Below are 9,843 nucleotides of genomic sequence, written 5' to 3'. Positions count from 1 at the left end.
CAAAACACCCTATGAAAAGCTTTTTACGTTGGGGAAAGTGAAAGTTATAAATCCTCAAAGTTTAAGAAACATAGGCATGTAGGAAGAATGAGAATTATCAAGACTATCTGATTTATGATTTTTTGTGTTAAGTAGACTGCCTTAATTTTATGTGTGTGTGTGACAGATTGAAAATATATACATGTATTTGTTATTTTATCCCCCTCTTTTTAAATACGGGCTTGGAACCGTCAACGGCGAAGTTACTTTTTTTTGGTTTTTTAAAATGCTTTTTTTTGTTTTTTTGTTTTTTATTTATTTTGTTTATTTTGTTTTTTATTTATTTTTGTTTTTTTCGTCATAAATGTATTTTTTGCACATTTTTAAGATGCACTTTACAAGAAGGGCATAATAATTGCTTTGGCATTTTTAAATAACTTTCACACAGCAAACATCAATAGAGTAGAATGTAAGATTGCTGGGATTTACTTGCACATTTCGGCCCGATTCCGTAGCTCACGCCTATTGCCCCCCACTCACTGCTCGTACGTTAGCAACGAGTCGCCAGATACGCGTAACTAAGGAGCGCGACGATTTGTCTCAGGAGCGTCCGTATATAAGAATGTCCAAATATAATAATAAGACAATACTCTTCTATAATTAAAAGTTTTTCTTTAATTTATTTTATATCAATGAAATATAAAATATTGAAGAAAAACTTTTAATTTTGAGAATTTTCGCGGGGCATTTAGAAAAGTATTGTCTTATTATTATATTTGGACATTCTTACATATGAACGCTCCTGAGACGAAGCGTGGCGCGCCTTAGTTACGCGTATCTGGCGACTCGTTGCTAACGCACGTGAGTGGGGGGCAATAGGCGTGAGCCACGGAATCGGGCCGAAATGTGCAAGTAAATCCCAACACTGATGTAAGACAATCGCTTATGCTCTGTACCAACTGTCAATTGTTTGATGAGGATTATCATCGACTGAGACTTTGAGGACTTATAACTTTCACTTTCCCCAACGTAAAAAGCTTTTCATATGGTGTTTTGGAAAGCTCTCGACCTCAACTATACAAATATGCAATCAAAAAAAATGCGACGATCTGACCCTAAAATCAAGCCTTATTGGCCCTCCTCCTTTCTATAAATATTCTCGAATGATCTACAAATGTTTTATGAATATTTCCGAATATTTCATGTTTTTTTTTTAATATTCGGGAATATTCATAGAACATTTATAGATCTTTCTAGGAAAATTCAAAACGGGGCATCGCACATTCTATGTACATTCATAAAACAATTATAGGATATTCGCGAATATTCGTAAAACATTCCTGGAATATAGACATTTTTCTTAATATATTCGGGAATATCCACAAAATATTTGTAGATTATTCAAGAATATTTATAGAACATTCAAAGCGGGACATCAAACGTTCTATGTATATTCTTAGAATAATTACAGATTATTTACGAATATTCTAAAAAATACTTATGGGATATTCTATGCTATATTTGTAAGTATTGTTAAAGCACTGAAAAAGTACGTGAAATTCTGAAGTTTTAAGATTATATATATGTATATATCTATATTTATTTGGAACTATAAAATTTTCTTATATTAGTATTTTTTAAAATAAAATACATACATATTTTTATTAATATAAGATACATTAAATCGTATTTGTTTTGATAAATATTGAAACTTTCGATAAGTATATAAATAAAACAAAATAATATTGATATGCAGGATACACTCTCACGTATTTTAAAATTTTCCTCGGTAATAATATTTCTCTCAAACATATCAGAATTAATTTTATACATGGAAAACATCTTTTCAATTTTTTTAATAAAAAATAAAGACTGTCATTATTATCATGGAAAACGTGAAATATTGTTCTTCTCTAAAATTAGAAGAAAATAAAATTAATAAGAAAAATATGTATATATATTCACGATTCCCACATGTCAGTGTTATTCAGTTTCACAATCAAGTATGAGGAGAATACTCGAGTGTGATTAGTCAATTTCTTAAGGCTTAGGGCTTAAATCATCTATTGTAGACCGGCACTCACAGTTATTAAATTTGTACTTTAAGGCGATACTTCAAGAAACTTCTAATGTTCTTAATGTTCGCTATCACACGTTGAACGGTTGGTTCATTTTGCTGTACTGGTTGTTTTGTTTTTAATTTGGCTTTTACCAACCAAGTTTTAATGACGTTGATAATTTCATTATCTGTTATATTCACATGACTTTTCTTTGTGATGAGTCTTACGGATTCTGAAATGATAAGAAATATTATTTTGATTGTTTTTCTTCAAATAGATATTTTAGCAAATTTCTTTGAAATTTCTTTTATTTTCCATTGCAATTCAAACATTTTTGATCAAATAAATTTCACTAAAACCTTGAATGATTAAAATATTCCCAATTTATTAATTACTTAAACACAAAAAATAAAATATAACCTTTCTAAAAATCATATAAATTAAGATAAAATTTGTAATACTTACTAAGGACTAATTTCGCCAGGATTAAATGTTTAAAAATCAGGATTTCCTTGTGCCCCTTCCAGCTGTATTCTCTTCCAATTTCTGGTATTAAAATTCGGCACATCACTTTCTTGACAATGATTCGCAGATTACTACCGCCCATTTTCGACAATTCCGTAGCCTAAAAGATTATCATATAAAATATATGTACCCAGTAAGCAAAATGTTAGCAGTCTGCCAACAGTTTGCGAGCAGAGTCAAGCAGAATATTGCAGCAGATTGGCATCAACTGCGTCCGCATTCAGCTTGTGTTCTGTCGGCAGAATCTGTCGACATAAGTTGACAGCAAATTGACGGCAGAAATCGAGCAGGATCTGCGCAACGCAGTTAGATGCCAGATTGGCGGCAGAAACCGAGCAGGATCTGCGTAACGCAGTTTGATGTCAGATTAATGGCAGAAATCGAGCAGGATCTGTCGTCATAATTTAAATGGAATAGCGGGCATTTAAATGCTTCATTAATTTACATTGCTCGTTTCGCTTAAAAGATAATAAATGAGATATACAATGTATGTAATATATCTTTGTTTTATTGAGACAAAAAATGTTAAATTTTGGTCACAAAATGACCAGTTAGACGTCCTAAATTAGGGCTCATAAGACTCGAAAATGACGTCAATAATTGATATGTTACATTCACGGGACGTCATTTGCTGACGTTTGTATTAATAACATATTAATATATAATATTAATAACATATAATAATAAGACATAGGCTCAAATAATAATAATAAATGTAAGCAAATAAAAGGCAATATGAGCCGCAAGTATCACGTTGAGAGATTTATTAATTGTGTGACGGCAATTGACAAATTTCATATTAAAACGGGTACAAAGTGACACTAAACAACAAATGATAATAAAGCGAACGTTTCGGCCCTTTTTTTGTGGCCATCTTCAGCGCAATTAAAATAAATACAAAAATAAATAAATACATTAATAAATATATATGTATAAAAAAATATCGCAGTCAATGATAAGATAGGCATTTTTATCTAGAGCCACAGTCACATTTCCCTTATCAGCCCTGGTGAGAATAAGATTGGAATTATCAATTAAAAAATTTTTTGGTCTTACGATAAAGTTGATTTAAAGTCAGATTTACTCCGACCTGAGAAGGAGAATACGAAGGAAGATTATTAATAAGAGAGGAGGCTCGGTTTCTGATGGATAGCTGTGCATAGGCCGGAAGATGTCTGAGGTTGTTTTCAATATTCTTAATAAATTTCATTGTTAGCTTGGAAGAATCAGTGAAAGGCATGCTAAAATTTACAGCATATACGACTCCAGAGTAATTACATATATTATTAGCCCCATTTTGCAGGCTTTATATATGTTCATGACAAGAAATTGAATACGAGTATACAAAGTGAATAGTGCGCCGCATAGCAGTAAGCGAATAAAATATACTATTTCATTAAATTATATAAATAGCTAAAAGCTGCATATTCTGCTCGATTTCTGTTGCCAATTTGTCGTCAGATTGCGCGCGCGTAGATCTTGCGCGGTTTCTGCCGCCAATCTGGCATCAAACTGCATTGCGCAGATCCTGCTTGGTTTCTGCTGCCAATCTGCTATAATAATTCTGTGCAAATCCTGCTCGGTTTCTGCTACTGATCTGCTGTCAAATTATGTCACCAAGTTCTGTAATATTTCTGCTGACATTCAGCTATCATTATCTGATATAACAGACTTTGTATACAATCTGCAGTTTTTCTGCTGACAAAAATTTGTAGCAGACGTTTGATAAAATCTGTTCGAACAGACTTTGCTGACTGGGTATATTCATTTATATAATTATGGAACAATTTTAGTAATATAACAATCATCTTACCACGTCATGGAAGATTTGTTTATCTTGTAAAGTTCTCTCAATTTCTTGAAGCTCGATGTTTGATTTCACTGGCAAACTTTCTATGCATTGTAATGAGATTTCATTTGTGATATTTTGATTCATATTTTCTTGATCAACGAGAAAATTAGGCTGCTTTAATGATTCTACGTGTTCATTTAATTCCCCCATTCGGCCATTAATGCTATGTAGGTGTCGTAGAACTTGGCGTTGAAATTCTAAAAAATTCAAAACATATAAATGAATACATAACAGAGTCTTAACACATTTTACGAATTGTTGCAAGTGAATTAGAAAGTATGCATAGCAATATGCATTGTAATACTGAAACATATTTTCTCCATACATATTACCTTTCATTTCATTTGCGTGTTTTTGAAAATTAGTATAGATATCAGCTAAAATATTATCAGAATTTTGCTTTTTGTTTTCACTGAATTGGTAAACATTATTATTCGATTTATTGATATGTGATTTATTAACTGAATTTGAAAAGAACAAACTTCTTAGAAAAATAATGTCAAAATTCTTCATAATTTTTTCACTTAATTAACTGTACTTTTATGTGCCGAATGTGGTGAAAATACAGTCTTATCTGCCTTATATGTCGGAAAATTAATGGACAATTCCTTTTCGCTACACTCGCTTTCCGTATCGGTGTCTATATCACTGTATTTTCTTTTACGTTTCGGTACACTAAGTCCTTTTCCATATTCAGCAGATTCAGATAATGATGAAAGATTATCTCTATCCAATGCTGTTTTGCATTTTCTTTGAGCTGTTTTATAGTCGTCTAGGAAAAATATTATAAGTAAATAGTTAAATTATAGTTACTTGATAAAAATTCTTTCTTTAAAAAATCTTATTTATATAGTAAAGTTCTATTTACTATTCAATTAATTGAACAATTTTTAATAAATAAACTAAAAGCTAAAATTATAAAAATATAGATAAAACATAAACATTTATCTATCAATTAAATACATCAAACTTTATAGAGTGTTAAGTGCATATTTACAATTATGTAGATGAAAAAAATGCATAAAATAAGATTACATTTTCTATTATAGGTTAACTATATAATAGAATTTCAAACTTATATATTTCAAAAGATCTTTTTCTGTAACAAATTATACAAGATTTAAACTGTTGCAATTGTTTCAATTTTATTATTATATTTATTCTGTTTTACATACTATTTAAGTTATAAAAAATTGTATACAAATTCTTAAAAATATATAAGCATAAGAAATTGCAATTTAAATATATTAAAGTATTTTATAGGTATAATATTTACTATATCGTCCTAAAATTCTGACACTCATTGTTTTCCAATCATCTCTTGGAATATCTTTTTTTTTAATAAGCTCAGATAATTTAGATGGTTTTGTCGTCAATGGTCACACACATTGGCTTTCACTAGTTATTCAATTATTTAGAACAACTTCTACGGAGTCATCTATTTGAAAATGGCAAATGCACTATCCCATATTTCTGAAAAATACAAATAGCCTGTTCAGGCAGAGTGAAGTTTAGCTACGTACGGACTTATTGCTTGTATCATATCCCCGTAGCATCACAGTGTTAAGATGGGACTGATTGCAATATTGCATATCAAAAGCTGGACACAATGATACACAATGGGCTTGATCAACTTAATGTCGATATTTCGCTGAAATCAAAGAGATGATACGGCAACGAATACACAAGTTTGAACGTGCACAGGTTACACAAGCTCGTTGCCTTTTCATTTTGTATCAAATTGGTAACATATCTATACATATCATGGTGAAGATAATAAAAAGTCTGTATGTGATTTAAGAGTTGCATGCTTAAAACCCAAATGGATGAAATTATTATTTTAATAAATATTCAAAGCAATCTGTCAAGCAATAAAATTTTTATGGCAATGCAGTAAGTAACATAGAAAACATAAATAACATAACGATAAAAAAAAATGTAAATATTCTGTTAATAATATTAAACTAAATAAAAAATAAAATAATAATGCAACAAAACAAGAAGTACAATCAAAAGTTAAACAAAATTAAAAATTAATATTAAAAATGAAAAAAGTATTTGAGATGATGAAATAGTAATAAAAATAAATAATGAAATACGAAACTGAAAGAATGCTTACAAGATAGGTTGCATCAATCATATGGTATTTATAAAATGAAACTTATATCCATGTATAAAAATAGTTGGTATTAAAGATCTTTAAAAGAAAGATCAAAGAATCTTTCAAAAGAAATAGGAAATTATCTAAAACTTTAAAATTAATTTATGACTGACGAAGACAAATTCAAAGTACAATATATTATGGAATTGAAATACTCAAAAATAAAGACTGTTTTTATTGAAATGACGTATTTTATTTCATAAAATTATTTAATATTGGATGGAAAGAATGCAAAGTGTACAAAGATTTATACATATAAATTGCCAATTATTTAAATAAAGACTGCAACATCAGAGTCAATGAAATTAAATATTTAGGAATAGATAATAAATTAAAATCTCGTCTTAGATTTGCATTCGAGTTAATAATAAAATATTATTTAGCTCTTCAAAGTGTTAATATCCTAGCAACATTTTTAGTAAGCACTCCGTAACGATGACAGCAACCATTCAATCGTTATTGTCACTGTTGCATAGTGCTTACCAGAAATGGATAGAATTTAATGAGATACGAGTAACTGATACAAAATTTTAATAATTAATTAATTAGTTAAAACTTATTGTTTTTGCACTTTAAGGGAACTTTGAGGAAAAATATTAAAATTTTACATGTGTAACAAAGGAAAAATTACTGCATTATTATCTTCATATGGCAACAACATTGATTTGCATTTAATTTCTAATAATGAATATATTTTTAAACGACTAAGTTTGTTAAGGCTTACAGTATAAATACCTAGGATTGCAGAATCACAAGATGTCATAAAAAATGATTTTTTCTCGAGAAACGTTTGCCCAATAATACAAATAACATTACTACAGTATGTTATGTTGCATATTTTAACAATGTCATTATCAAACATTTGTGCATAACAATCAGCAGTGTTTAATTTGAAAGTACAGGATTTTAATTTTAATTCTTTATATTGACCTAAACAATTTGGTAATAAGGGTCCGTTATAGTGTTCTTTGGCGACAATATTATTTTCAGAGTGATTATTTAATCTTGGAATATTATTATATTCGGAAACACGACGTATTATTTGTTCAAGTGGTCTTTCTTTTTTTCTTATCATTTTTTTTAATTGTATCATATAATTCTCGAACGGGAAAGCTGAAAATTCATTTAAATTGCCAAATCGTATGACATCCTCATGTATGTGTAACAAATTATGTACATTATAAGAAACAAAATCTTGACCATAAATATCGATACTTGTTTCAACAAAGCATTTTATTAGATTTTTTGCATAATTCACCATATCTATTCTTTTGCAGAATTCGTTACTACACATTATTAGAGTAGCAACACGTAATGTCAAGAAATGGTAATAATTATTTTTTGAAAGAATTTGTTTGAAAATTACAGGTCCTGTATATACCCAGTAAGCAAAATGCGCGCAATATGCCAGCAGATTGGCAACAGATTTCTTCAGCTCTTGCTAGCAATTTGGCATCTGTTATGTCCGCATTAGGCTAATGATCTGCCAGCAGAACCTGCTCACAGAATCTGTGCCATCAGATTGCGCGCGCGCAGATCTTGCTCGGTTTTTGCAACCAATCTGACGTCAAGTCATGTTAGCAAATCTTGCTCGTTTTCTGCTATCAGATTCTGTGAGCATACTTTGTTTTGTTTTTGGCACCAATCTGTCGATTTAATCTGAAATAACAACTTTTGTACCAAATTTGTATCCTTTTTGCTAACAATAATTGATAGCAGGCACTTGGCATGATTTGCTTTCGACAGACTTGGCTATCTGGGTAATAGTATAAGTTTAAATTCCGTTGCCTTGAAACGAGGACATTCTTCAAGCGATCTACCTTTACGTGGAAATTCAACAGGAATATATTTATTTAAGTTTTTGATTTTATTTGAAATTGATTCTACTTGTCCATATGAAAGCTTATATGGTTGTTTACCCAATACCCAACCATATTTTTTATGTGTAATCAATCTTTTCATAACCCCTAAACAAATAAGATGCATGTAATCTAATATAACATCTTTAATCATATGAAAATGAGGCAAATTTGTCAAAATGATTATCTTTTTGTGGTAATCTTCATCATGTTGTTGTCTAAATTCAACATCTGTTCTCTTTATAATATTTGTCTGTGGAAAGCACAATACATTATTAATCAAACAACCTTCTATCTTGCATTTAGTACAGCTATAATAACCGGTATGATTTTTTATATTCAAAATATAAGATTTAGCGGGCGTATCACATATTATAACTTTTATTTTAAAATCATATTTTTGATTATTAATAAAAATTCCATTTGTAATCAAGTAAATTGCTTCATTTACAAATTTTTTTAAATATTCATTCGGGTTTTTCGGTTTACCATTACCATGATACAGAGCTACCATTAAAACATATTTTTTCAAAACTTCAATAGATTTTATTTGAACTAATATTGGCCATAAACAATTTGAACTGCTTTTACTAATAGGCAAACCATCTATATTTACGGCTAATTCAAAAGATGTACAATTACGAATGAATATACCACATTGATTAATTATATTGATTGACTGTGCAATCCCAAAGTAATAAAAGGAACCGGTGCTCATTTTTACAGAAGTAAGATTGCTTGGAGTAAATAACATTGTTCTCGGATCTTTTGGTAAATTATGAAATGAGGTCAAATTATTTTCATTTCGGAGAATTTCTAAAAGTTTTTTAAAACTATTTTGAGTAATATTTTCCTCAATGGCCCATGATGCTAATTTTTTTCGCAATGATATATCTTTATCTTTATTTTTGGCACAAGTGGATAAATCATTATTACTATTCATTATGTCCCTATCATTATCAACGCTATTTAAAGATACCATAGAATTATTAAAAAGAGATATATTATTTAAAGAACTTTTTTCGATATTGTTAACATGAAAATTTAATTCAGAGACATTTTCGCGAACCTCTTTACTTAATGATACGTTAATTGGCTGAAAGGCAGGACTTCGTGTATCAATATACATGTTATTTATATCTCCACCGATACTTTATTGCTTGAACAAGTAATTTCGGTTGATTCAATTGGGTTGGTATGGCTTTATAACTCAATTAAAACCAATGATGCTTTCACATTGTCGCCAATTTTTCGATTGAAATGTCTCTTAGTCTTAATTTTTATTTTTGGTATATTTATAGGTAAATATTAATTGAAATTGTAAAGATTTATGTAAATTTATAACTATTAATTAGAAATTAATCGAAAATTTACAAGAAAAGTTTAAATTATATTATTTTATAAATA

General features: G+C 29.4%; 1 pseudogene; it reads right to left on the bottom strand.

The window, feature by feature from the left end:
* Positions 1–1,936: 1,936 nt before the first annotated feature.
* Positions 1,937–5,885, bottom strand: LOC115237696 (annotated as a pseudogene).
* Between the last annotated feature and the right edge of the window lie 3,958 nt (positions 5,886–9,843).

This window comes from Formica exsecta, unplaced genomic scaffold, assembly GCF_003651465.1.
Source record: "Formica exsecta isolate Colony F162 unplaced genomic scaffold, ASM365146v1 scaffold305, whole genome shotgun sequence".
Lineage (NCBI taxonomy): Eukaryota > Metazoa > Arthropoda > Insecta > Hymenoptera > Formicidae > Formica > Formica exsecta.
The sequence above is the reverse complement of the archived record's forward strand: the minus strand, read 5'-3'. Positions and strand labels throughout refer to the sequence as shown.